The 27,932-nt window shown below is 31.0% G+C and overlaps 1 protein-coding gene across 1 annotated transcript in view; it reads left to right on the plus strand.

Annotated features, from left to right (window-relative positions):
* Nucleotides 1-5,375: 5,375 nt before the first annotated feature.
* Nucleotides 5,376-27,932, plus strand: part of LOC113548081 (transcription factor Ken 1-like) — a 40,613-nt gene continuing 18,056 nt past the window's right edge. The window contains exon 1 of the mRNA XM_026948749.1: nt 5,376-6,129. The gene's annotated coding sequence lies outside the window, so the exon portion shown is untranslated. The remainder of the gene's footprint in view (nt 6,130-27,932) is intronic.

Consider the following 27,932-nt stretch of genomic DNA (forward strand, 5'->3'; position numbering starts at 1 on the left):
TTATAATTGTACACAATTGAAAATAAATTGAATATAATATCGACTCATTGTTAATATATTATAAATTAACATTTAACGCTAATTAAAACATTAAGTGTTAACAAACAAATCTACAAATTATGTTATTATAATAAATATAAAACAAATAATATATAATTCTGTATGAAGCTATAAGAAATAATCGGTGAAAATTTCAAAACGATAGATGATTATTATTATTAACTTCCAAAACAATTATGCTTAAATATTATTCTGTAAGTTTCATATATTATTTTCTTGCCTTTTTATGTCTATAAACAAAATAAATGACGATACTATAGTATGATGCTTAATTTCTATATATACATTCCTTATAAATATGTTTTACGATATACACCGTTCACACGCAATTGCTGTGGCATTTCTACAATCACTAACATTATAAATATGCGTTTATTAAAATAATTATTTCTATTCCAGCATTAAAAAACATATTATACTAAATACCTAGAAATTATGTAATTTTGATGTTTTTTAAACTTGGAAGAATATCAATATTAGTAGATAAACATAGTTATATTATGAAATTTATCTTATTTCATTATGACTACCGAGTACCGTCAATCAATCAAAAATTAAACACAAATAAGCTATTAATTTTTAAGACTAACCACAAATTATGAAAACAATAGTCCAAATATTAAATAATTCAGCTTTGCTTAGATAGAAAGATAGCTTTTATTTGACAAACTTAGGCTTGTATATATTTAGGTCCAAGGCTGTACTCAGAACAAATTTTCAGATGATGGCGGGTGACCCCCCCCCCCACAGGTATAGCCTTGCTTAGGTTTTAAACTGTTATTATTTATGACAATTTTGTATTATTTCACTTAAATAATAAAAATGTTACGTAGGGTTTGTATTTATTATATTTAAATGTGTTGATAACTATTTACTTCATTTTTCTGGTTATAATTTATACTTATATACAAACTACTATAGGTAATTATTTTTTAATAATTTTCGTGAAGTTTTAAATATTGCATGTAACTTTCCAGTTTATTTGTAGTAATATCAACAGGTTAATAACTATATCGTTAAATTGTATACAATTGTATACTATTTTACTTTTTTATATTTTTTAATTTTTTTCAACAACCACTACGAATTGTAATAGTTTTAAGTTGATGACAAATTTTTTTTTATATATATTTCAAATAAATTTGATATTTATCACTATTTTTATAATAATAAGAAATGAAAATTATATATTGTTAAGACTTTATAAATATGTAAAATAATATTTAGTTAAATAGACAATTTTAATATAGGTATTCAATTCTTTTTGATTGCGGACCTATCGTTTTTCGATAAAGTAATATCACTTATATAGTCTTAAACAGGAAATTAACTTTCTTGTTCATTATCTTGTCAAGCAGTTTCAATAAAATAATTGGGTATTTATTTTGCATTGAGCAATCATACCTAATTAAGATATAAATTGTACTTTAAATTATTTTTGTACTTAATAAATTAATAGTTATCAATAAATTATGTTTTAAATGCATTTTTTTTTTATTTTACTGTTACTTATTAATATATTTAAATTACTTTTTATTTTTTATATTTAAATGATTTTTATTGTATAATATTTAGCGTTTAATAATACTTTTTAGTGCATAAAAATCCGTGCTTTTTAATAATAACACACCTCAGTTAAGCGGTGTGATGTGTACCAGGGTCATAGCTTAATCGAAGGAAAATGCTGTTTCAGGTTAAACGTGCAAAGGAAAAGTATACCCTTTAAAGTTAAAATACACACAAAACAGATTTAATGTTTTTTTATTATTATTATTATATAAAAAAATAACACCAAAAACTTCGTTTAATTTTAAACTATTTATTATTCAACTCATTAATATTTTATATAATTTGAATCATCGTATTTATTTAATTTATAGTAATGTTAATTTTATCATAGTCTAAAAATAATTGTTCTACATCAAGTACCAAAGTACCAATATTGAATTATATAGCTTTTCGTACAACATATAATTTATATATTGTATCATCAAACTTGTTTAAATGATTTTAAATTAATTACTAATCATTGATAAAAAAAAAAATCGTTGAACAACATAAAAAATAGTTAAACACTAATAAACCTCACGTAATTTAAATTTTTTTCTATTATAAAATAACTAAGTTTAGGTAATTTCAAAATATTAAAAACTATATTAACTATAATATTATATTAGAAATAAAATTAGTATACTAGATTATATTCTAGGGTCGATTATGTCCATTATGCAAATTAAATTACAATTGTAATTATCATAATTGAACTTGTATTTGAAGTTCTTTATCAAGTCTATATAGAAGTATGGCATCCAAATGTGGAGTTCTGCAAAATTTCCAATTCAAATAAAATCTAAACATTGCAGTCAAAACTCCTTTGTCTGATCACAGACGACCTTTATTATCTATGTGTTATAATGGGTTGTAAACTCATACTATTCATTCTGATATATATATATGCGTGCAAACCGTGCAAATCTGCATGATTATCCCTTTATATTATTGCTATCAGCTACCATTCCTTATTTTAATAGTAGCAAGAATTAGGCCTGAAAATCATCCCCATAGCCTCAAGAGATAATGGACATGGATCATGGAACCGTGATTTATTGCAGTAAAACTTTCTATAAATGCAACTATGAAATTTGTACTAATGATTGAAGAGTGATGAGTGACTCCTTTTATTAAAACTTAATAATATAATTAAAAAAATATGCGTATTGAACAAAAAATAACGTATTTTGTATAGATAATATATAATAGATGACAACTTAAAAATAAAATAAAAATTTGATTTTATTCACATTACCTATAGGACATGCGTGTTACAATATTTGAAAATAAGTATGATATCATCGGATGAACGATAAACAATATTTAACAATAAATATAATAAACTATTAAAGTGATAGTAATAAATTATTACTGATTCGTTGACCAATTACGACTAAATCAATTATTAATAGGTTCATTACGATCTGAAATTAGAAAAATAATCCTAATAAAAATCAGATTTATTTATTTTGAAAATAATACTAACAATTGTATAAAGAATTGAATACATATATTTTGTATAAGTTATTATTATATAGTTTTACAGTTACTTGTTATTATTACTTATTACTCGTTTAGTAATGTTACATATGTTGTATTATATATGTATGTAGAACAAGAAGATTGAATGAATGTAATTGTTTCATGTTTTTTACGTAATACATAATAATGAAAGTATTATTAAATATGAATTATCGATGGTTCGCATGGCGTTGAGACCAGATGTTAAACACTGGTAAGATGGCATGACGCGCGGTTATGGCGGCCATGAAAGTGGAATACGGTAAGCACGAAAGTAAAAATAAAAAAAAATTAAATCGATAAATATCTAAGTAAAATCCAATTTAACCTATAAGGTTATAATATATTTAAAATAGTATAATATTTGAAATCCTTAAAGAAATGACTGAGAAAATTATACAATGATATTTTGCGATCAAAAGTCATGAACAAATATCATCATAATTTACAATCTAAAGTTATATCTCTATAAATAATCGAAGTTTCTTCAGTGGCATGTGTTCCGAGTGGAGATAAAGTTGAACCATTTCTGACGCATTATTATTATTATTATTATTATTATTCCTAAAGTTATTTTCATTGAAAAAAAAACTAAACGTAAACTTTTGTCACTTGTTATTATTATATTTGGATGCGATCGAGACTTCAATGTGACTATAAGAAAATCAACGATTCAGTCAGGTTGGTTGGTTATTTTATTTATTTTTTTTATCCATACCTATTTTGCTGCGTGGAAACGCGGAGTTACGCAATAGTTATCACTTTTGATTTCTATCGTTTTCTTTTTCCATTATACCGTCTCATCGGGTTTCCGATTTCGATTGGCCATTACGCGGTAACGTGCAGACGTGTACAATATTATACGTCTGTGATGCGTGAAGGTTTTTAATATTTGTGGGTAATAGGAACAAGTACATACACGAGTTATGCAACAAATGACACCCGAGTATCGTTATACCGCCTTGATCTGACGGTGTTGGGTTAAAACGTTTTGTATTCCAACGAAGAGCTGGAACTGCGAGAAAGATATGATAATAATACCGTAGTTATAATAACGGCCGTCTTTTTTAGGCGCGCCATTTTCAATCGCACCAATATCCGAAATATTTAAAAACAACTGGGTGCATTTTAAATAATTGGTCCACCGACAAAATTAAAAATAATCTAAGTATTAACCTCTACAAGTCCATGTTTTTTGTGTATGAAATGTGTACGCCGTTTGCGGCCCGTTAATATTCTGTCTTCGAGGTAGCAGACAGCTCATAAACTCTCAACAGCATAGCCACGATACGCGTTTATATTTCCACGCACGCGTTCTCCTTTAGAATTGTATATTCTTTTAAAAATATACAACTCGAATTCGTTTAAAAATTGAAATATATTCAAAAACACTACTCGCAATATCACCATGTTTGGAAGTCGTTTCGTCCAATTTAAAATACTCGATGGATTTAATTATTTGAATTGTAATGTATTATTAAAAATTGGTAAACCCCATTTCTGTTAAATGTTTTCAACCTTAGACGATTCAGCATCGCACTTCCTAGATCATCGTTTTTTTGGAGTCTGAAAAACGAGGAAAACGTGTTCTAACATTATTTCTTCGTCGACGACATACGCTGTTATTTAACTTTGGGGGGTGAACGAGTCACCGACCCCCGCCCGCCTAGCTAGCACCCCGGGTAACGCCCCGCCGATTTTGATGTCGTTCGTTATGGGCGTAAAAGTTGAGTAGTGCTGTGAGACGGCGATGTTTCGTACCACTTACGTGAGTAGCGGCGGCGGCGGCGGCGGCCGTAGAAAGGGAAAGGGGTCCACCACACGCGGTAGAAATAGACAGTGGAACCGGACCGCCGCCGAAGCCCGTCACCGTCGTCATTCACGTCACACAGCCGCCTACCACCGCTCCTCCGCCCCACAGTTATCGCCGTGAAAAGGAGCGTGTTGCGTAATGATATGGTTGGGGGGCCCCTCGCTCCGTATACCACCAAGCACGTTTTTTTAAAATTTTTTCTTATACTTTTTACATCACGGTGTATAACGATGTTGACGACGATGACGATCGTAATAGTAATAATAGTAATAATAGTAATAATAATAATAATAACATTATGTGCACATCGAGTGCCGAGGCGGCCACGGTGACGTCGTCGGCGGAGCGCATGCGCCATCCGGTGAGTGCCGTAGTACACACGCCGCCGAACCAGTTGCGTGTCGAAACAAACCGCGAGCCGCCGCCGCCGCCGCCGCCGCTGCTGTTGCCGCCGTAGTTCTCATCGACATCGCCGTGCGTACTATACCATCCGCGGCACCGCGCGGCAGACACGACCATCGCGAGTGTGTACGGTGTGTGAACGTGTGCGCGCGTGTGTGTGAGTGTGAGTGCGTTTTTTTTTTTGTTATTTATTTATTTAATTTTTTTTTTGTCCACTCGTATATTTTTCGGCGCCCGCGAGTGTTTTCGCCGTCCACGGGTGTGCCGGGGAAAAGTCGATTAGTTATTTTTTTTTTTAACCCGTCGAAAATACCGTTCGGGCCGCCGTTCGTATTTTTCGGAAATAATAGTCCGTCGTCGGAGTCGTCACTGTTATATATTACGATGATATACGTATAGATCGTCCGCCCGGCTGTCTGCAGTGTATAGTGTACCCTTTTTGCCGTCCGCAAAGGAGTCGGTGCGGATTTTCCAGCATCTGGTACGGGAAACGGTGACGGTGGCGGAGGAGGAAAAATAATATGATATGAGAAAAGCGAAAATCGCTCAGAGATCCTCGCCCTAGCCCCGTCTGGTATATCTATCGTATAATACGGTATAATATTGTAATATTATAATACACGCCGACCGACCGCTTGTCCGCCGCATCGCTCGCGCGCGTGTTTGTGTTAACGCGAAAGTGAGAGTTTGGGTTCCTTCCGGTTTCGGCCGTCCGTACGAGAACGAAATAAAATACTATGGTTTACGCCTGTAGGATTCTATTTGGATTACCATCATGTACGGTAAGTGCAACGCGTGTTATCGTATGATATTATTGTAATACACTGTTGCTCTATAGCAGGCGACGATCGGTCGATCGATCTATATAATACACGATTGTCGACTATGTAATATAAGTTCTTATGCTTGCATACTTTTTACTTTTACACTAATTATATATGTATATATGTATGTATATTGTTGCATAACCGATTAGACTGTAATAATTTTATTTTCGAATACGATTAAAAGGATAAAACGAAACTATGTGAAGAAGCAAATATGTATTAGTATGGTCAAAATTAAAAATATTATATTTTTGACACGAATTTCCTGTTTAAAATGCATTCGTTTATTATATGTAATAGGAGGATATTTGCAAGAAAAGATGAATGGCCTTATATTTCAAGCAACAATAACGTGATTTGAATGGAAAGTTCATAAAGTCTATTTATTTTATCGCAATCGCAGACTATATACACATGAAACTATTCAATTTTTCATTTATGTACTATACAGGAAAATTAGTGTACGCTTTAATCATTAATAACTCGTTAAATTATTTAAATTACTTTTAGAACATAATAGACATACGAGAAACTTTGATAAAGTATATATTGAAGTTTATGTGTTACATTATTATTAGCATTGTGTATAAATAATATTAATATCTTGCAATCAAAAGATTTCGACGATAATTCAGTTTATTAAACACAATTTCTCTAAAATCAACATTTAAACAGCCATACTGTTTATACGAAATTCTCAATTAATATTCAACTACCCTTATTCTATTGGTAGGTAAATACAAAACGTGTAATGCGAAAACGACCTTTAAATGCGATTTAAACAATATAATATTATATAGATATATTTTTCACCGTAACATAATAACGCCGATTATATTTTCTACGTACTTTCGCGTGTCTAATACGGGGCTTATATATGTATAAATATATATACTAAATAGTTATACCCTTAGCTAATTATTAATTTGTCATCATAAACGTCAACCTATCGACTGTGACATTCTCAACAAATCTCGCTACCGTTTGGTACGAACTGATAAGATTGTAATATCTCGACATCTCGACGGTTGGCTGGACGATATTTTATTCGGTGTGTGTGTAGGTGAGTCGTCGTCGCCGTCCAGTGATTTCGAAAACGAAAGTGAATAGTATTTGAATACGGTCTGGCTATTCTATACCACTGCCGTAGCCGCAGTGAATAGAATACAGCCCGAACCTTTTTTAATCACACCGGTGGCCTTGTAATACATATACATTATGTTCTATAACGATTTTCGAAGCCAAACTAAATATACAGAGATCTGTATACACGTAGGTATATATTTATATGATTTATAATGATATGTACGCGATATACTAATGTCAGACGCTCTGCAGACGATTATTATTTGGGTATATAAGTATTATAGATATGGCGACGACAATATTACGTTCGCGTAGGAAAAAAACCTCGAGACCTTATAGGTTTTGGAAGTCCTTCGGGCTTAGGTCATCCTCAAGAACTTAACGGCACGTTAAACGTGTTTTAATGTCGAAACGATATTACTCCCAACGTGTCACCTTAAAAGCGCCTCTCGGCCTTAATGTGTGTTCTTGAGAAAACTTCGAACTGTATGGATGGTGTTATAACATTACGAGTTCGGAGTCGGTCTGTACGAATGAATGTATAGAGAAAATAAAACACGAAAGTACTTTTCAAGAAGAAAAAAATCATAATCACAAAAATTCGTTCATACTGCATAATATATTAGTGTACAAGGATGAATAACTTGCAAACTTTATCATAGCCAAACGGTTGTAAATATTGTGACTATACAGTTATAATAAACCACGTTTATATTTTACGTACCGATTATGATATTATACGCGTGTAGTCATAAAGCAAATATAGTTAATGCAGCTGAAATACATCATTACGAATCAATTTAACTGCATGTTACAACATCGTAATAATATAATGTCTCGAATTTTAAGATTCTCGCGTCATCCAAAGTGATGTGATAAAATTCAGATAATATATCCGACGGTCTGTCGCACAGACAACAACAAAAAATACGCACCACTACCACTACATAATTATATGTTCGCTATCTAATCACCCGTTGTGTTGACCTAATTCTAAATTCGATTGCACCATCGCGTGGTATAATTCCGCGAAAATAAAAACGTGTCTGAGAGGTGTATTCACATCGCAAACACAAAAAAGCATTTAAACCGCAATTATAAAATAGTATACGATCGCGGTTTTTACTCGTGAAGAAAGACGCGTTTATAAAGACACATTACAGTTTTATTATTTATCATTTATCACATATTATGATAAAATACCAGTCATCACTCTCGTCAAATCTGTTAGCGGATCAAGTCCACGTGTTGGAGATACATGTATCATATATCAGTCCATCAAGGATAGTTACGAGTTTTCACTTGAGCTATAATAATAAGTACTTCTAATCTATAAACTATGGCCTCGATATTATAGACACTCATAAGAAAATAATTGTAATAATGTGACCCACGACTATTATTGACGTCATTTTTTTTTTAATTGGTCTATATAGTTCAGAGAAATGAGAAGAAAAATTCTCAATCGATCGATACATTTTCAATATATACATATACACTTATACATAGTTTCACCGATTATGTGCAAACAATTTGCACACAAATTCGTTTGTCTTGGTCTGCAATGTACGCGCATCGTTGAATCGTGAGATATGTATAGTCGCGTGAACACTTTTCTCCCGAAATTAAAATATATTAAAAATCATTTAAGGAAAAATATTTAAATATTTTTCTTTTAATAAATAAATATTGAAAAATGACCGCATCCAAATTGAGTTTGTGCACGCGATCCTTTTAGCGTCAACTGTAAAAGTGGTGCCCTTTAACATTGTTTTCCCCTGATAAGGCTATTTTGTTATTTTTTTTTTTTTTTTACATAAAATACATAGTCCAAAATCGTTTATATTATACATAGCTTAGTTATTTAGTTGGAAAAAAAATCACTGATAATATTAAAGCATACTTACGATTTGTGTGTATTGTGTACACACTGCATGTACACGATATTTTATGACTATGGCCGAAAATATCACTCGTGCCAGATAAGTACCGAAGGCCATCTCGAGTTATACATATTACAGTATATGTATACATAGAATTTTTGCAGGATCGATAAGTATGTATTTAGTTGCTAGACTTTCTCAGGATTTCTCTAGCGTATAGGTCTCATGTTGCTATATGATTCAATTTCGTCCTAGCATAGTTTAATCACAGTCGTGGTTTGACAACTGATTTGGTCATTGCACTGCCTCTATATAATGTAAGACGTTTATTTCGGTATAGATCGTGATTTTTATACAGTAATTGACTGTATAGTTATTTCGTTAGTTAATAATGATGATCACTCAGTACGGTATCTGCAGAATATGTGGTGGTGTACAGGCGTGTCATACGCGTTACCGATTATAAGTAGGGTCGTATCAACTCGTCGTAGCTGGTTCCCCGAATAGTCGGAAAACTTTTTTCTGTTGCCAATGAACACGTGAGCTACAAGCACACTGCATAATATGATAACAAATTTGCGTGGTGAAAGAATATAAATATCGTCATATACATATCTGTATGCATATATAGTTTTGTTATAAAATTATTATTATTATTATTAGTAGTAGCAGTAGTAGTAGTAGTAGTAGTAGTAGTAATAGTAGTAAGCCATTTCATTGAGCCGTACGCCCTTACACATTAGATATTTTATTAAATTTAGTGTATAATACCTTTATAATATAATAACATAAATTACATATTTTATAGTTATATTTATATTTTCAATTGACTTATGTAATTTACGGGAGGTAAAACATCCAATTTTATAATTGTTTACTCTATAACTAGATTATTATGTCGAGTCCAATCCCTAAACTAAATTTACTGATCCAATTATTAACACACGGCTATATTTGCGACCGAGACATCTATCAAAACCATTTGCTTTGTATCGTCATCCAAACCCAATCTAACCTATTTGACAAATGCCAAATACACACAGGAAGTGTATTTCTGTAATCTTGTCAGAATTTGCATTACGCCCAGTTTGCAGTATTATAAATAAATCAATAATATTTTATTAGAAATAGTTACGGTGATTGTAACTTGTAAGTACTTACATGAAATGTTATACTCAGACAGGTGTTCGTGTGTACAGGTATTGTTATTCGGGAAAATTCAAACTGATATCTCCATATCCTATCAACACATCACATTTGATAGATCTTACTAATAGTATGTATATACTATAATATAGTCATTAGTCACCATATAGTATAATTGTGTCGTGAGACATTTTGTGAGAAATCGTATCACAGTATTGTATTATTATAATATAATAATATATAAATACAGGCCGATTATCTATATACAATACGCAACTGTATCGAACGTTTATATGAAAATATATGCGTTAATCGAACGGTTCTATTGTGCTTTTGGTGTCTCAAACTATATACACGCGGTATATTGGTTGTTGCTTGAGAAATGCATTTCTGAACCACATATCGCACTTATTTCATAAACAGTCAATGATTATTCATCAAAACATTGTTTTTTTCCGACTAATAATTTTAGAAATTTATTTTAGAATTTTATTCTAAGAATTTAAAGTTATTTTAAAATGTATGTGTTTCTATATTATACAATAATAAAACGGACAGTAAAAACCATAAGTTTCAATAGTTTCAAAGCAATTTTTTTTCTCTTTTAATATTATCAAATCGTTTCCAATTTTATAATAATATAACTATATTATTAAACAATAATATTTGTATTTTATTTTTGATTGTATCATGAAAAAATTGTTAAGCCATATTATCATGTAATATGCGTTTTTTACGTAGGTCTTGGTCACGTGTATCTAATACCTATACAACCGTATTATATACACATGTGTAAAGCTGCAGTGCTGTAATCTCGTTTTACAATAATTTATATCCGCAGCAGTTAGACATGGTCGTATTTTGTCCATCGAATACACCTAGACTAAGTACACATAGTGTTACGTAAGTGTAAGAATTCAGTTTTTTTTCCTCATAGCATTATAAACTTGTAGAATGGTTTTTTAATAGTCCTTCGTGATGGTATCGTTTAGAAGTTTGATTTACGACCCTGGATATTTCTGCTGCGGTATGTATTGTATTGTGTAGCGTTTTCGTAAAAAATCTGAGTACCTATAAAAGTGCCCACGTTTTTAGAAATACGAAAGAAAAGCAATCGTGTAGTCGTTTAAACGAATGCGAAATGGCCAATTAACCTTAATTGTTACAGAAGCATAAGAACGCTCCGTTTTTGAGCGTGCTTTATTCTTTTGTTTATCAATTGTGACTGAATGAATGATAAACAATGTATTGGTACGACAATCAAAATTTTAAATACTCAGCAGTGAACGTTACATTTTATAATGATATTATATTGTAATATGGCAGCTATGTCAGTTGATGGATAATATATTCTATCGCCATAAATTGATTGGTTTGACATTTAGGGTATAATATTAACAACTTATAATGAATAAATAAACTAATGAATGTATTAACATAAGTTTATTTAGGGTAAAAGTAACATTATATTGTAAAGAAGCAGAGTGTATAAGGGAAAAATTAGATAGCCATATAGCGATATTAAAAAATACATATTAAATTACACTCATCTATAAACGATCCATTGAAATAGGTAGCTCATATTGAATAAAAGAATTGAAAATGAGTCTAAACAAAAAACTAACAGGTCAGTTTGAGTATACGAGTTACGAATACATTTAACTTGATGCATAATACGTACGTCAAAAATAAACTATGAAAAACATATAGAAAATACATCAAATTAATCTATAGATCTAAGTGTATTCATTTATGTGTTTACTCTTACAAGAAGTTATATCCTTTGAATGTACTCTTTATTAGAGTTGATAATATTATTATTGTGTATTTTTTTTTTTTTATAATATGTGTAACATATTTTTAATAATAAATAAAACCAAGTATAATTTCAACACCTGTTACATTCAAAATCAATACAATTAATAATTAAATATTTAAAATTAATATTAATGGCATTGGTTTGAGATCAAGTTATAGTGTGGAGGTCAAACGAGATTAGAAAAACACAATTTAGTTTTAGTTGATACAATAAATTGATACTCTGTAACTTTGTCGTTCTTGTTACTTACTATTCATAATTAATAGGCATTTATTTTTAAATGTATCCAATCGGTGTTATTATTGGTATATACCTACAGACTGTAGGCCAGTTACAGTTGTTAGTTATTAATGTGTATAATTAAAGTATAGATATTATATAAGTAAGAAAGTGTTATGTGGTCAAGCAATTTCAAAACCAATAATTATTTTCTATTTGTTTACATCGGATAACTAAAAATACGTTATAATAAGGTATATCAAATTTTAATACAATTTCCGCAGTTACGATAATACAAAAACTGCAACTGTGTTAATCGATTGGCGATTGACGACGATGCTGTTGACGATAATATACTTCAATGGTTCAATACTTACCTGTATGGCTTAGGTATAATAAATAATAATAAACTACGATACATCTATACCTACAGTAGCTTTCGGTATTTATAAAATGCATATATATATATATATATATAATTTATATAGTTATTACGAAGTCACTCCTCCTTATTGCTTGGCTCAAATCTGCGGTTAAAATCAATAACAACAATAATAATCGACATATATAGAAATATGTGTTTGGCTGAATATGTAAGCATATAATATACGTAGTATGTATTGTATGTATGTGTATTATACGTGTATAGCAAACGAGAGTGGGACGTGGATGGAAATGGTGGCCTCGAACATCGTTGTAGGATGACAAGATCGCGTTATTATTATTATTATTTCTCTCTCACCATCGCACGGGGCAACGCTTGCCAAGGTCAGCGAAACTTGCACAATTTTTTCTTTGCACAACTTAATTCGTATTTACAGTCCAATACTCCATCAGTTATATATGTATATTAATCATACTCCGCATCGTGACTGTATTATTTCCCTTGAGTTTTCTTTATTTTCGTGTACATAGATACGTATATTAATAATAATATATAATATAAACTAAATACATATTAAAATTAACCACAACCTACGGGTGTGGTGAATTTCAATAATCTATTAGTATTTTGATACAACGTGTACGCTAACATTAATATTTATTATGATTGATTTTTATCGTTGGACGATAGAGTTGAATTTTTATCTCACGATTAAGACTCGAGTGTACAATTAAGTAGGAGGTAAAGCTCATATTATGGTAAAATACAGGAATATTCGTTTACCTACCTTTCCTCGACGTGTTTTAATTCAAAGTTTATCTATGATAAAGATATCCTAACGACATTTTTGGTCACTATATTATCAATATGTATTATGTATATATATTATGTGATTTATTATTGTATATTTTAATAATTGCACGTAATACTGTGTATAATATCGTATTTAATAATCGGATTTCTAAAATTATTTCGATGTATGAGTATGACTTTTTCATAATATTTAAAATGTAGCCTGCAATTATATTAAAATAATTGTATATATTTTATTTAACTACACATAATTATTTTCTTAAAACATTTAACCATTTATACTGTAAAAAGCCATGTGTTGATCAAAACAGTAATGACTAATGACTAGTGTAGATCACGGTAGATATTACCGTGGTGTAGATACATTATATACTTATATATGCACATAATATATTTTATTTTCAGCTGATATAATATAGGTATCTATAATACATTTAACAATGGCTTTAACACTGTGTATATGGCTCGTAAATGTTATTTTCATTAAATACTTACTAATGTTTCTGGATTGAATTTAATTAAGTACTATACTTTAGTCATTAAAATAATGCAGGTTTATTATTAAAATTCATAAATGTTTTTACTTAGTTTGAAAATGTTCACAGTAATAGCCGTTTGTGGTTTTGGTTATTTCTATACTAAAATCGACATTTAAGTCATAATACGCACATTATAATATTTTACAAAACACAATGATATATTTTCGAATGATTTTAATTTTATTTTCTATTATAATGCAACTAATTTTCATTATTTAGCTTGTTCAATTCACATTGTTTTTATAATCTTACTATACACGTACGTATATAATTTGCATTATTTTGTATATTAAAAATTTACCTTTTATATCATATATACGTTTACCTATAGCATAAGTATTATATGATTAAATTAGGTTTGTACATTTTTTTATCATTTCGGATAGGTATGTATAGTATATTATATAATGATGACATTTGACCCAAATTATTACTTAACTCGGTGCAGTAACTATTTCTGTGTGAAAAATTATTTGTGGTATTATATTGTATACTTTTAACTGTACAGAACATTACTCACTACTCACATACTATTCACACACCGTACCTATATATCCATGAACCAGCATGACATGTCGATCTAATACCTACCATAGCCGTATGTATGCGTATATTATATGCGTATCTATAATATATATATATTTAATTAAAATAACAACAATTAATTGAATTTTACAGGTGTACTTTTATGTTTGTTAGTAAAATAGACAAACGTATTTTTTTTCTGTGGAGGGGAGGGATATTAATATATTACCACGATAGAAATTGTTCCGTAATTAATATAATGTAAGTAGTATCATATGTGATTACCTATTATTTGTAATTTATGTAATACAAGAGTATCAATTATTAGATAGAAAATGGAAAGTGGCTAAAAAGTAAATTACAAGAAAATTATGACCATGGTGAATTTGGCGAGGTAAATCAGAAAAAGACAATTAAAATTAAACTATATCATTATTCATTTATCTACGTATTCCTGTTCTGTTGTTTTTAACACTCCTTTGTATATTCAAGGTCAAGGTCAGAAGCATTAGAAAACTTTTAGACAGTAAATATTTTATGCGTAAAAAAATTGGATTAGGAAAAACGACTTGCTGTTATTATAATTTATAGCCTTATCAACAGATACTAATGCCCACACCTAATTATTTCACTCATTTCTATAACTACATAATATATAATATAATACATTTATATTATTTGAATTATCCACTCGAATTTCGTTTAACCGTACACTTTATTAAAGTAGTATTGTTGACATCTCACATTGTTGTTGTTATTGTGAATAAATTGATTTACGAATATTTTGATTTAGTAATTGAGTTGTTAAAATATTTATAGATCGATTTGAGTTGCCTCTCCTGTCGGAGATTTAGTTTATTTATTTTTATTAATATATCATATAATTATAGAGATAAGCACCTCTCGTAAAAAAAAAAGACATAATAAAATAAAGTATATAAACAACGTTAAATTGTTTGTATTATGTATTATAAATATTATGTATAGCAGGATTTCCGATAACTTTTTAAAATTCGCTATCGCTGTATAGAGAGAAATGTGATCAGTCAATACACGCGGCCGCCCGCGTTATCCCCGCCGAGAAAAGAAAATAAAAAAAAATACATCGCCTACGTTCGAACATTTCTACTGTATTATGTAGTAGTCTCGTCTTCTCGCAATTTCTCCTGCGCTGGTCGCCCCGCTGCCGCTACGCCGGAGATGTCGTAACAGCCGCGCGCTCGTTGTTTCGTAACAGAGTCGCGTACGCACGCACACTAGTGCACTAGCCGCGATTATAATATAGTATGACGTATATGACAATATACATATTAAACGCGACAGAGAATAAATAATAATATCGTTTTGAATTTATCGACGATGCACATACGTGTTATTTTCTAACGACGTTAGACGCGTAAAATGTGTATATTTATACGGATTTACACGAGTCGGTAAAATCTCGGTCGATACGATAATAATTAGACTCCTTCGCGATAACACGCTTTACGAACATTTTAAATACTTATTGAAATAACCTGCGGTACGCAGTTTCACGGCTGGTCCATATCGCGCGGGTCGATGTACAATAAACACAGTGAAAAGCTGAATCTCTGTAATACAATATACTACGTTATAAGATATATATATATTGTAATAAAATAATATCATATTTATTAGCGTGTTTACAGCTATTATAATAGGTACATGATATGAATTGGCGCGAATCAATCGATTAGGTGTTCTTAATAAATCCGTACACACTTTCATCTCGCGATTCGTATTCAATAATTATTAGGCGTTATTATTATTATTATTATTATTCGAAAATCGTGAGTAGGGAGATGATAGGTAGCTACATAGAAATACATATTCTATGAGTATATTAAAAATATCGTTTGTCACCGTTCGTATTATTCACCAATGTCATCCGTGTCAAGAGTATATTATAACTATAATACACTCATATATAATGTTATGTATGTATTCCGATCGACCTTGTAATATATAGTATTATATTATTATTATTTATGGTTTTGGCTTTATGGCAACTATTTAGTGCCACTCGTATTATTGGGATCGGATTCGTATGCGAAACGCACCTTTCGAGTGTATAGATAATAATTATTACAATATTATTATTGTTGTCTCGCCTATTTACACGCATACAAAATACGATCGCGATTTTCGATGCTTGAGCGACCGACCGCGTGCAGGGAATCCAGAAATCCTGTTTTATCACAACCTATATTATACCCCGCAGATATTTGGGCAACTAATTTATATAATATTATGTTTGTGTGTTCATGTACCATGTACGCGCTCCGTATACAATATTGTTAGATTTCGACTCCAAATCCGGTCTCGATTTTTTTTTTTCGTCGTCAAGCATTGTGTCTATATACCATTATAAATAACAATAAAAATCGTAAGAAAAAAATGCGTTCTTACATTTCGCACCACTGGAGTACACGATTCGGACGAGAGATTGTTGATTCGGACCACCGCGCGTGTATGCGAGTGTGCGTGTGTGTGTGTTATATATATATATATATATTATACCATGTATCGTTTTTCACGTGCACATACGAAATCCGGTCAAGGATTTCAGAACCCTATGTGGCAGTGGAGGCGGCGGCGTTAGCACTACAGTTTCGCCTATGAAAGTCTTTCGGGAAAAAAAAACGCGGCAACCATGCTGTACAATTTCTATGGCCTTGGCGGTGCAGTCGACTCCGTGATTGAATGTTAATTTAATTATGTTTACGAACCTCGAAAACAGAGGCCAAATTTGGGATTTAGTCTATGTATATACAAGTTTGTGTGTGCGTATTCGTATCATAACATAATATGTAAATTTAATACTTACGATGATGTTATGAGTACCTACCTATGAACAGTTCTGCATATTTTGTTAATTGGATAGTTTTGGGGTCAATTTCATAGGTCACGAGTACGCGACGAGCGTCTAAAGAATAATGTTAAATTATACCGAAAATTATCAAGCTGAATAGATATTGAGCCGTACAGCTCTATCATGGTGCCGTCGTACATATATTACCATGTCTTATTCATCTTATTCAAACTAAATTAATGAATTCAGGTCAAATCCACATGTCAAGGTATATTTTATATATATACATATGGGATGTAACATGTAAACTTAAAAATAAAAATACAATTTTTTGAAAATGAATATATCTGATAAGTATATTAATATAATTCTTAAACGTACTATTAAAAAATATCGTATAATAATATTTATTGAATTATTTGTAAAATTGTTATTTTTTATTTCCGTTGGTTCTATTGCACTTGCCATACAATTTTTGATAATTCTTATGCATAAATTAAAAACCAGTGAATACATGTAAAATATGATATTATAGAATATTCGAAAAACACCATAATTTAAGTGTAATTAAAATTTATATTATGAGCATACAACAACAACGATAAAATAGTAGTATTGTTACTTTTAAGTAGGTTTTAAACAAAAAAAACTCTTCAACAGTTATTAAGTTTATTATAAACGTGTGTTTTAACATTGGCTCATTTTGACAGTACCTAATGACATTTGCTTAAGGGAAAAAAATTAAATAAAAAAAAAAAAATCAAAGAACTACTGTCGTTCAAAAAGCGACAGCTATTGTTTCTCTGCTGCAGTATTCATTGTTCGTATATTTTTTTTCTTGGTTATACATAAATGTATAGGATAACAAAAACAGATTAAACATTTTATAAATAATGAATAATATACATTTTTTACTATTGCAATTTCACAATAGTTTTTAATACGTTTTACGTGTCGTCAAAATATATCAAACATTACTTTTACTTAGAACCAGACTGATCTGTGTAATATATAACACAGAAAGAAAATAGACATGTTTTAATCAATTTTTTTATACCTATCGAGAATATTAAAAAAAAAAAATATGTCTTTAAGTAACTATAAATAATATATAATTAATAAAAAGCAAATTTTTAAATAAATTGTGTTTCATTTACTTCTACCCGACATTGATGATAATCACGACTTACAATAATAAGTGTAAATACATTATGTACAATATATTTAATAATATAAGGAACTGTGTGATACTCGAAAAATGATTTGTTGGCTACCAACATTATAAATACCGATGTTTATTTAACGTATCTTTTGTATGTTCGTGTGACGGGTAGTTGCGTGTATGAATACAACACTGAAGTATTCATATATATAAATATACTCTGTTGAATATGTGGTGTTTATGTATAATATAATAACATAATAACGAAATCCAGTGACAGAACTCGACCTTTGTGAACGCCTGTCCAAGAGATACGTCTGGCCTACGAGGGAGGTCGTCTGTAGACCTGACCCGATTTTAAGGACGGTTGTTTTTTTTACGCACATACCTACATAAAGGTATTATAGGTACGCATCTTACAGATCGTGAAGAATATCGATTTTCACTTTCAATGGACTAAACACTGTAGTCTATTATATCCAAACAAAATCTTCCTTCCCTTTTCAAAATTGAAAATTCTATTCACTTCCGAGTAGCCTGCGGGTACTCGTACATGTTTTATCCATTATACAATATTTAATACGAGTAACGAAACATATTTATCGTTTCCGCAGTCTACCTATTCTTAAAATGGCATCTGAAAAAAAAAAATCCGAAATGACCTTTTTCCCGAACAGACGATGTGTATTATTACTATTATTATTATTATTATTATATATTATTGTCGTTAGTCGTGTCCGTGACGTTAAACGTTTCCAAATCTGTGCGCGATCCGAGTGTCTGTATCTGTAAATAAAATGTATCTTGTACGCACTACTGTAGTATTTCTTTTTTTTTTCATAACATAGAAATCGGTACGACGCGATTCGGTCGTATACTGTATTATTCAGTGAGTGCCGATTCCGTCGCCGAACGAACGACACTTCGAATCACGGTCTCGAGATATATAATAATATTATGCAGGTTAACCCATATCCGTTCCTGGAAACGGTTAAAATAATGGCAGATTATCATACGGCGATAATTTCGCAACCGATTGCGTCTTATCGACCGCAGTATTCCGCTTTCGTCGGAGGCGTCTGATAAGCGCGTTCGTACGCCGTAATATTATTATATATACACGTCGTCGTATCAACATTCTACCTACTTACACGTCTCAATGCAACAATCGATCGCCGTACACGGCTATTTCAGTACGATGAGCGAGTAAGTCAACAGCTGATAGCGCAAGTATCTTCGAGTACGCGCGTACATCACGTATTGTTAATTATTTGTACATTAGACATATAATATAATATATAAAAATGAATAGCGTAGTAATATTATTATTATAATTGTTTATCATTAGGTATTATATTTTTTTTTACTATTCAAGCCTAATAATATTATACGTAATACGTTATATTACCATACACTGCTATCTGTATTGTTTATAATCAATTGTGATTGTTCTATATCCTTCGGATGTTTGCCCTAATTTTACTCGCACAAGGATCAATACACGACCTGTATTATATTTATACTAATCACGATTTAGGCATACACTTATATCCGTTATATACAAATTGTGTACACGATGCGTAGTGTTTCATACCGATGTAAAGAAAGAATATTGTACCTAATGTAAGTTTTCGTCCAGCTTACGTATAATATATTAATATATAGTAGGTAGTTAGGTAGTTACAACTGATAAGTTTTACTTTTTATCCGATTTCTGGACCATTATATACATATTGATTTAATGTATTCTATGTACACTATGTTAGCTGAGTTATGGAATCAAAATATTTTGTTTTTTTTTTTTGTCTGATTTCGATATGTGATGAATTGTTCTTATAAAATTACAATGATGATAGCTGTTAATACATTAATTTTTCAATTTATAGCGTACCTACTTATAATTTTTATTTAAAACAAAAAATTGCGAAAATAATGGTTGAGTTAATAAACTAACATCTGGTGTTTTTTTTTATCAAGCTGCTTATAAATTTATTGAAATTACAATAAATTATTGGGTCTTGTGAACGCAAATTATTTGTGGTTTATTTATAATAATAAACGAAAAAACATTTAAACAATTCGTGCTGAGTATACGCAAAAACAGTAACGACGTTACTACAACATTACATACAGCATGTACACGCTGTAAAATACTTAATAATATAATAATTTTAATAACGATATGGTTGAATATTATCGTCATAAATTACAACTTATAATAAACATCTTGTGTGCGATCAATATCTGTATAGATGTCTTGTATCCGTTGTATCATTATTGGGTACAAATCGTTGAACACAATGTTTTGCCTTACGTTTTATTTAATCTACTTTTTTTTTACTTTTACGTTCCTGACCGTACAATGTAATAATAATTATACTGTGCAATAATACGGCAAAACAACTGGCGTATACTTTTATTCTTTCTATAAACGACACGATTCGATTTGACCTCACGGCCGCTGTGATTGATTTCGCAACTTATTTGGCACCGCAGCTATTACGGAATATTTCGCGATTTTCAATGTTGTTTCGCGAAGAAAAAGAAAGTAATTACTCCGGTTTACCCGTTTGGGTTTCTCGATCGAACGATTAAAAAGTGTATATTATATATTATTATTATTATTATTATAAATGAAAGATCGCCACGCGGAGGGATACTACCTATTCGATAATCTTTTACTTCTTTCTTCTCTATATTATAATATATACGTATTACATGATGTCATGATGGATTTTATCGCAATAACATAATACCTAATAGTAAGTAGCATACAAGTTATTAACAGTATCATTTTTTTTTTGTAGGTGCCCCTAATGTTATACGAATTTTTTTTATAATTTTTACGAAAACTTGCAGCAATGAATTTAATTTTGTTTTATAACTGTTACAAATATATAAAATTAATAGCATGTTGAATACGCTGTATACTACGAATGTATACACATAACACATATACAATAAGATTAGGTTTTTTTATTATTTGCTGCTGTTATTATGCAGTACTGCAGATAGCAACTACGTATGCTATTTTTACTTTTGTTTTCAATATTACATGTGAATTATAATTATTTAGCAATATAGCGCAATGGCCTCGTAGCCAGCCTATTGTTTGCTTTCGCTTATTATTTTTCTTTCGATTTTCACTATCAAAAGTATTTCTATTATGATATTATGTAGGTACATCTTATATAACATTTATGTTAACACTGTACTATTATTAGAAATGCTTACAGTGTATTGAATTTAATATTTGCAAAGGCTCTTTGAACGGCGTTGTAATTATTTTAACCATGACTTCAAGACGGTTAATTAACGTTCCGTTTTATGTCGACGCAAGTGCGTACTTTATTACAATATAGTTTTGGGTTCTCGGGGCGTAATACGGCATCGACAGAATACAGTTTGAACCCCCACAGTATATTTTAATAGTCACTTACATCAAAAACGCTTTCGATCTAAATATTAAATATTTTAATAAAACATAGTCTGATATGAAATGCGTGCTCGTGTGACTTTTATTCGTTTCGAAACATGTATCATGTGGCACGCACTTCTGTGTTTGTACACATGTCTCAATCAGTCCAATATTATTTTTCTCGGGCCACAGCGACCGACCACACGACACTTCGAAAACTCGAAACAATAAACTTGTGGATAAATAAGACATAATAATATAAAGACCGCAGGTTTTTTTTTTTGCAATTGTCCTCTTTGTGTCTTACGATTAGTAATTGGTTTATGTTTGTGGTTTTAATTCAAAGCTTTTGTCCAAAAAATGATTGACCAATCTTCAGACAATTGATTTTAATATACATTATGTTAGTTTTGATAAATGTGCATTATATTATATTTATATATTATGTATATTATACTAGCTGAATACTATATTGGAAAAATAACAGAGGAAAACAAGCTGCTTTGTTTTGAAGTAGTATCGTTTTAATAATATAAAATATTAGTGTCTACATTATTAAATTTTATACAACTAAGGTGGTAGATTGTACGCATATGTTTTAGTGAATATACATGGGTTGAAATTTAAAACTTCATTAAACACACTGAAACCAAAACACGTAAACCTCTATAAATATTACGTTTTTTATATATATAAAAGGGTAACATACACATGCATTGAATCGAGCGAAGAGAGGTTTAATAAACAATGTGTGTATTGTGCTACTCGTTAAAAACTTTTTGAAAAGTTTGTTATAATATTTTCTTGACATCTACCGTACTTGTATATACTTTGATCGACACTCCCCTTGGAAAATTTCTCAAGCGTACATTCGTTCACTTTAATGCATTATATTATCGTTATCAGCACCACACGACACGACTGGATATTATAAGCCATAATAATAATACTTTTATGTAACACATTTTAAAAATGTACAGATTTTTCTCATCAAATTTAATAGTTCTAGATTATAATCATTGGTTTTACGTTAAGTAAATATAAATTATATTTTATTAAATGTATACACGCCATGGTATTTTATAATTATATTAATACAATATGACGGGAATAAAATATTAAGCATTACCAATAAGATCCTATTCGTTATACAAATTAAAACTGCGGTACTCGTCCATTATGTTATCTATCGCTCATTCGATAGTTTAATATACCAAAATTAAAATATTCTAGATATACAGAATCTACTAATATCGTTCATTTTATAATTGTACGATTAATATATTGAACGTTGTAGAAGGGGGTATGGTTAAGTAAAATGTATGACCAAAATAAGATATTTAGTTTGTGTTTATTTTTTGTGCGGGTAATAATAATAGAGATAAATCATAATAATATATTTATCGACCTAATAACTGTTGACTAAACTTAAAAGATAGAAACGTTCTGCAGACGCGTCAAAACTAAGTAATATAACATTAAAACAAGCACGAGCAACTAACACAATATTAGAGTCTATCTCTATTGTTTCAAAAAGAGTGGTGGTACTCTCTTCAACCATCTACAGAAGATTTATTTGAATAATTTCTCAGATAACTAAATACAAATTTAATATAACCTATGTATCTATATACCATACACTAATTATGAAAAAATGATCCTTTACATATTTAATAAATTAAATAATAATTTTATTTAATACATTTTTATTAATATTATTAGAACAGCAATACATTTTAAATAGATAATTGCATTTAGTTAAAGTACTAGTGTAATTAGTATATTATATGTATTAAAGATAATATGTATACTACGTATATAAATGTGATATAAATATATCACTGCTAGTTTTAACTCTTAAGAGTTGTGCACAACCTTTTTTCAAGAAAAATATAAAGTTTGGCTGAAATGTTATCTATATAGGCACAATAATAAGAGATTTTTTATAAAATACATGTGATTAAATAATCAACAGGACGAGAGGGCTTTACAATCTTTACATATTGGTTTTACGATGATGTAATTTATTTTAATATAAATGTATAGAATTATAACCATTAAAATAAAATTCAGTAATCACTGTATGCATGCATAGATCAATCATAATGGCATTTTAGACACATCATTTGTTAATAGGTAATTTTCGGAAAATGAATAATAAATATTAATTTGTTTTCCACGGTATAATATCTAAGTTTGTATATTATGACTTGAAATTTGAATTGAATGCTGTGCATATTGTAATCAATACATTATATATTATATTTTGATTTTTCTTATTCATTAATTATCTTTATGAGTGCTTACTATTCTATAACGTTCTATTGGCTATTTTTATGTACTATAAATACGTGCTCAAATCATCCAAATGATGTGAATGTTTAACTCGTAACCTAATTTACGATATTATATCACGCAAACACTAATCAGTAATCAGTTTAACGAGGCGCTCGTCGTACATCGTAAACATTTAAAACAATAATATTATACAGTTTCCACGGGTCCATCGGTCGACACCGGACTACGTTGTAATGCGACTATGCGAATGTGATATATAGACGATCGTGAAAGATGAATAAAGTGCGAGTGATTATATTTTAAAATCAAAACGTATTTATGGGCATACGTAATATGAGAACTGCACGCGGTTGATACCTGTATAGTGTATATCAACGCTTATAATATACAGATGTGTTGTAGAATGTAGATAGATAGCGATTAGTGGTGTAGGTTTTCATTTTCTACTTTTACCGTTTTTGACGACTGTTACAAAAACACAGTATAGGTAACGGATTTTTATTACGTTTTCGGTATATTAACATAATTATTATGTATACGCGCGCAACCACTTTACACATTTGGTTTTTACTATTACACACACACATACATATGTATAGATATACAATGTATGTACCCGTTGGTTGTCGTGGTTCAGTTTTCACCAAATTTTACGCCGCCGTATAATATGTATTGGTATGTGTTCTTTGTTTATCTAACTATGATGTGTATATAGCAGCAATATTTTAAATACGTACTGATTTATAAGCTTTTATTATTAAACACACCGTCTCGGGGGGAGAGATGGTTATAATATTAATTTCATAAAGTAGAAATGTTTAACTATGTGCATTTTCATTTTTTTGTTCTAAATGTAATAATTATTATTATGCAATATGTATGTCTATAATATATAAAATATAAATGTAGTGTATTAATATAGATGTGTATGCACAAATACATTTATAGAACATTATAGAACATATTTTCAAAATTTAACCCTCGATTTGAACATATCGTGGTATACACGATTGAAGTGAACAGTGTTTGATCTTTGTATAGTTGTTTATTCAAAACCACAAAATATAAAATTTTAACAATCCGGTATTCGGTATACGTATTGTATTATATAGGTATCATAATATAGCATTATGAAAATAATCAAATCGGAAACGAATCGACTCCCCCCCCTTCTATGCCACTGGCACCTGATAACGATGATAATAATAATAATAAAAACAACAACATTAACAAGAACATACGAACACACGGCGTGCACTGAAATTCGCAAGCGTAGACACGCCGTTCGACCGTTTGATCATTCTATACACGAGATCGCACGGATCGGTCGAGTATACATGTTATTATTTCGTATACCGAGCGAACAAATAATGTCATTAATAAGCCACAACTTTATACATATTGTTATTATCGTTGTCGTAGGTTTTAACTCGCGCAACAATTAAACACTCGGGTTTCGCGCGCGCGCGTAAAAAGAATACACACACACACACACACATTATATACAATATACACAATACGTAACGTCGGACCCTTTGAACGAATTCGCTTACTCGTGTATACATCATAGACCTACGCCGTTCGCTGACCGGTGAAAATATCGTGTCGTTCAAGTCGCACGCCGTCAATGCGGTTTACTGTACTCGATATTATTATTATTATTATCATTATTATCGTTATTGCAGACATACAGCGCGCAAGTTTGCGACGCACCCCGTTCTGTCACCGCAGTCCGCTGCAACCATACGTGCACTATATTGTATAACACGCGCGGCCGCGTCAGTTAGTCTGGTCGCGCGATGACGCGTGCACGGTGTATACATCTCGCACTGTACAGTGTACGCGCGCATACGAATGATAATGATAATAATAATAATAATAACACGCACACGCGTACCTATATGTGCGTAATGTATTATAATATATATGTAATAGTACGCTGTACCGTATACATATTATGTATATGATGTATACGCGCACACGATGTGAAAGTTCACGGAACGGCGGAGGTACGTAGTAGTAGTAGTAGTAGTAGTAGTAGTTATATAATTGCGTTACGGCGGCCCGAGGGTTAAGCCGGCCGTCGCCGGTCGCCTTTCAACCTTTCTTCTTTCTTCATCGTCATAATAATATTTTAACACGCGCACGAATAACGAATATAATACCGTAATGTGTGTGTGTGTGTGGGTATTATAATATTGATATTATCGGGACCGCGAGAAACTCTATATAGGCGTTGCACAGCTGTTGTAGACGTGCGACGGCAATAATGTGTGTATATAAAATGTTAATAATGCACTAGGTACACTACTGCTACGCCTAAACGATAACGACAATGAGCGCGCGGCGTTGTACGTACGTACGTGTGTATATTTATGATTTATGCCGATCGCGATCGTTGTCGGGGGCGGTACCGCGATGATCGAACACCGCGGGGTGACGGGGCCAGCGACCGGCGAAACGACCAATAAGAAAATACTATTATAATTAATAAATCGCAACGATATTCCGTATGATAATATATGGCACGACTAGGTAAAGCTCGTCGGACGTCATCAATACGACGATGGCTGAAGATGCATCGAATGCTCGAATCATATATCATTATAATACGTCCTAGTAAAATTATTGCTATACATGCTATAATATATGTATGATATACTCGACAATTTGTTCAAAATACTACGGTTTGTGGAAACCTACCTAATTAGGCATACTCGTATACAGTTCTATAAACTATAAAATGTAATTTTCGTGTGTGTGTGTGTGTGTGATGAATATAATATTGCCGTATCTATGTTATTCAAATTAGTTCTGATCAATAATAATACAGTGTTACTATGAGATGGAAATTGTTAAATGTGTAATTTTATGCGAAATGTGTTTGCAGATTTGAAATTTAAACTTTGCAAATTTAAATTCGTGTCATATACTTGTCAGCAATATAACTGTGACTGTTTGAATACACTACGTAAAGCCAAATAACAACAGCTAGCTCAATACAATCAGAGCAAACGAATTATTAATTAAATGTATAATATTATATTATATAGCATTAAAGGTGTATAATTGGATTTCTACATTTCGTCAAGTCCTCGGGGGAAAAAATGATACCGTTTGGTCACGAATCATTCGATACGTTTGATATTATTATTATTTTATTATTTTTTTTTTTTTTAATGTCAGAAAAACCCTAGTCGTTTTTAGGTATTTTGAGGTTTTATATTTTTGATCGATGTATTATCGTAATCTCCTAACCTATATTCGGCAATATCATAATTATTAATGACGGTTTTGGCCACAGTCGCCGCCGTCATAATATAGCAGATGCAAGCCCGGTGCACGGTACCTGTATTGTATTATATCATAATGCAGCACGATGACGACAACGCGAAAACGACGTTCTAAAAACCGAATTTTCACTTTTATTTCGACCTTTTTTCGTTTTTTTTTCCACTTTCCCCTCTCTCAACCGCCGCCGAGCGCCAGCCCGCCCAAGGTTAAGCGTAGCTATCGCGAGCGGATGGGCCGGGACGTGTGTGCGCGCGCACGTGTGAGGAAGGACGTCGTGCCGTCGTGTCGAAATCGCATAATAGTCGCGTATATTATATATGTAATAGTGTTAGTATTTT

Source organism: Rhopalosiphum maidis, chromosome 4 (assembly GCF_003676215.2).
Source record: "Rhopalosiphum maidis isolate BTI-1 chromosome 4, ASM367621v3, whole genome shotgun sequence".
In the NCBI taxonomy this organism is placed as follows: domain Eukaryota; kingdom Metazoa; phylum Arthropoda; class Insecta; order Hemiptera; family Aphididae; genus Rhopalosiphum; species Rhopalosiphum maidis.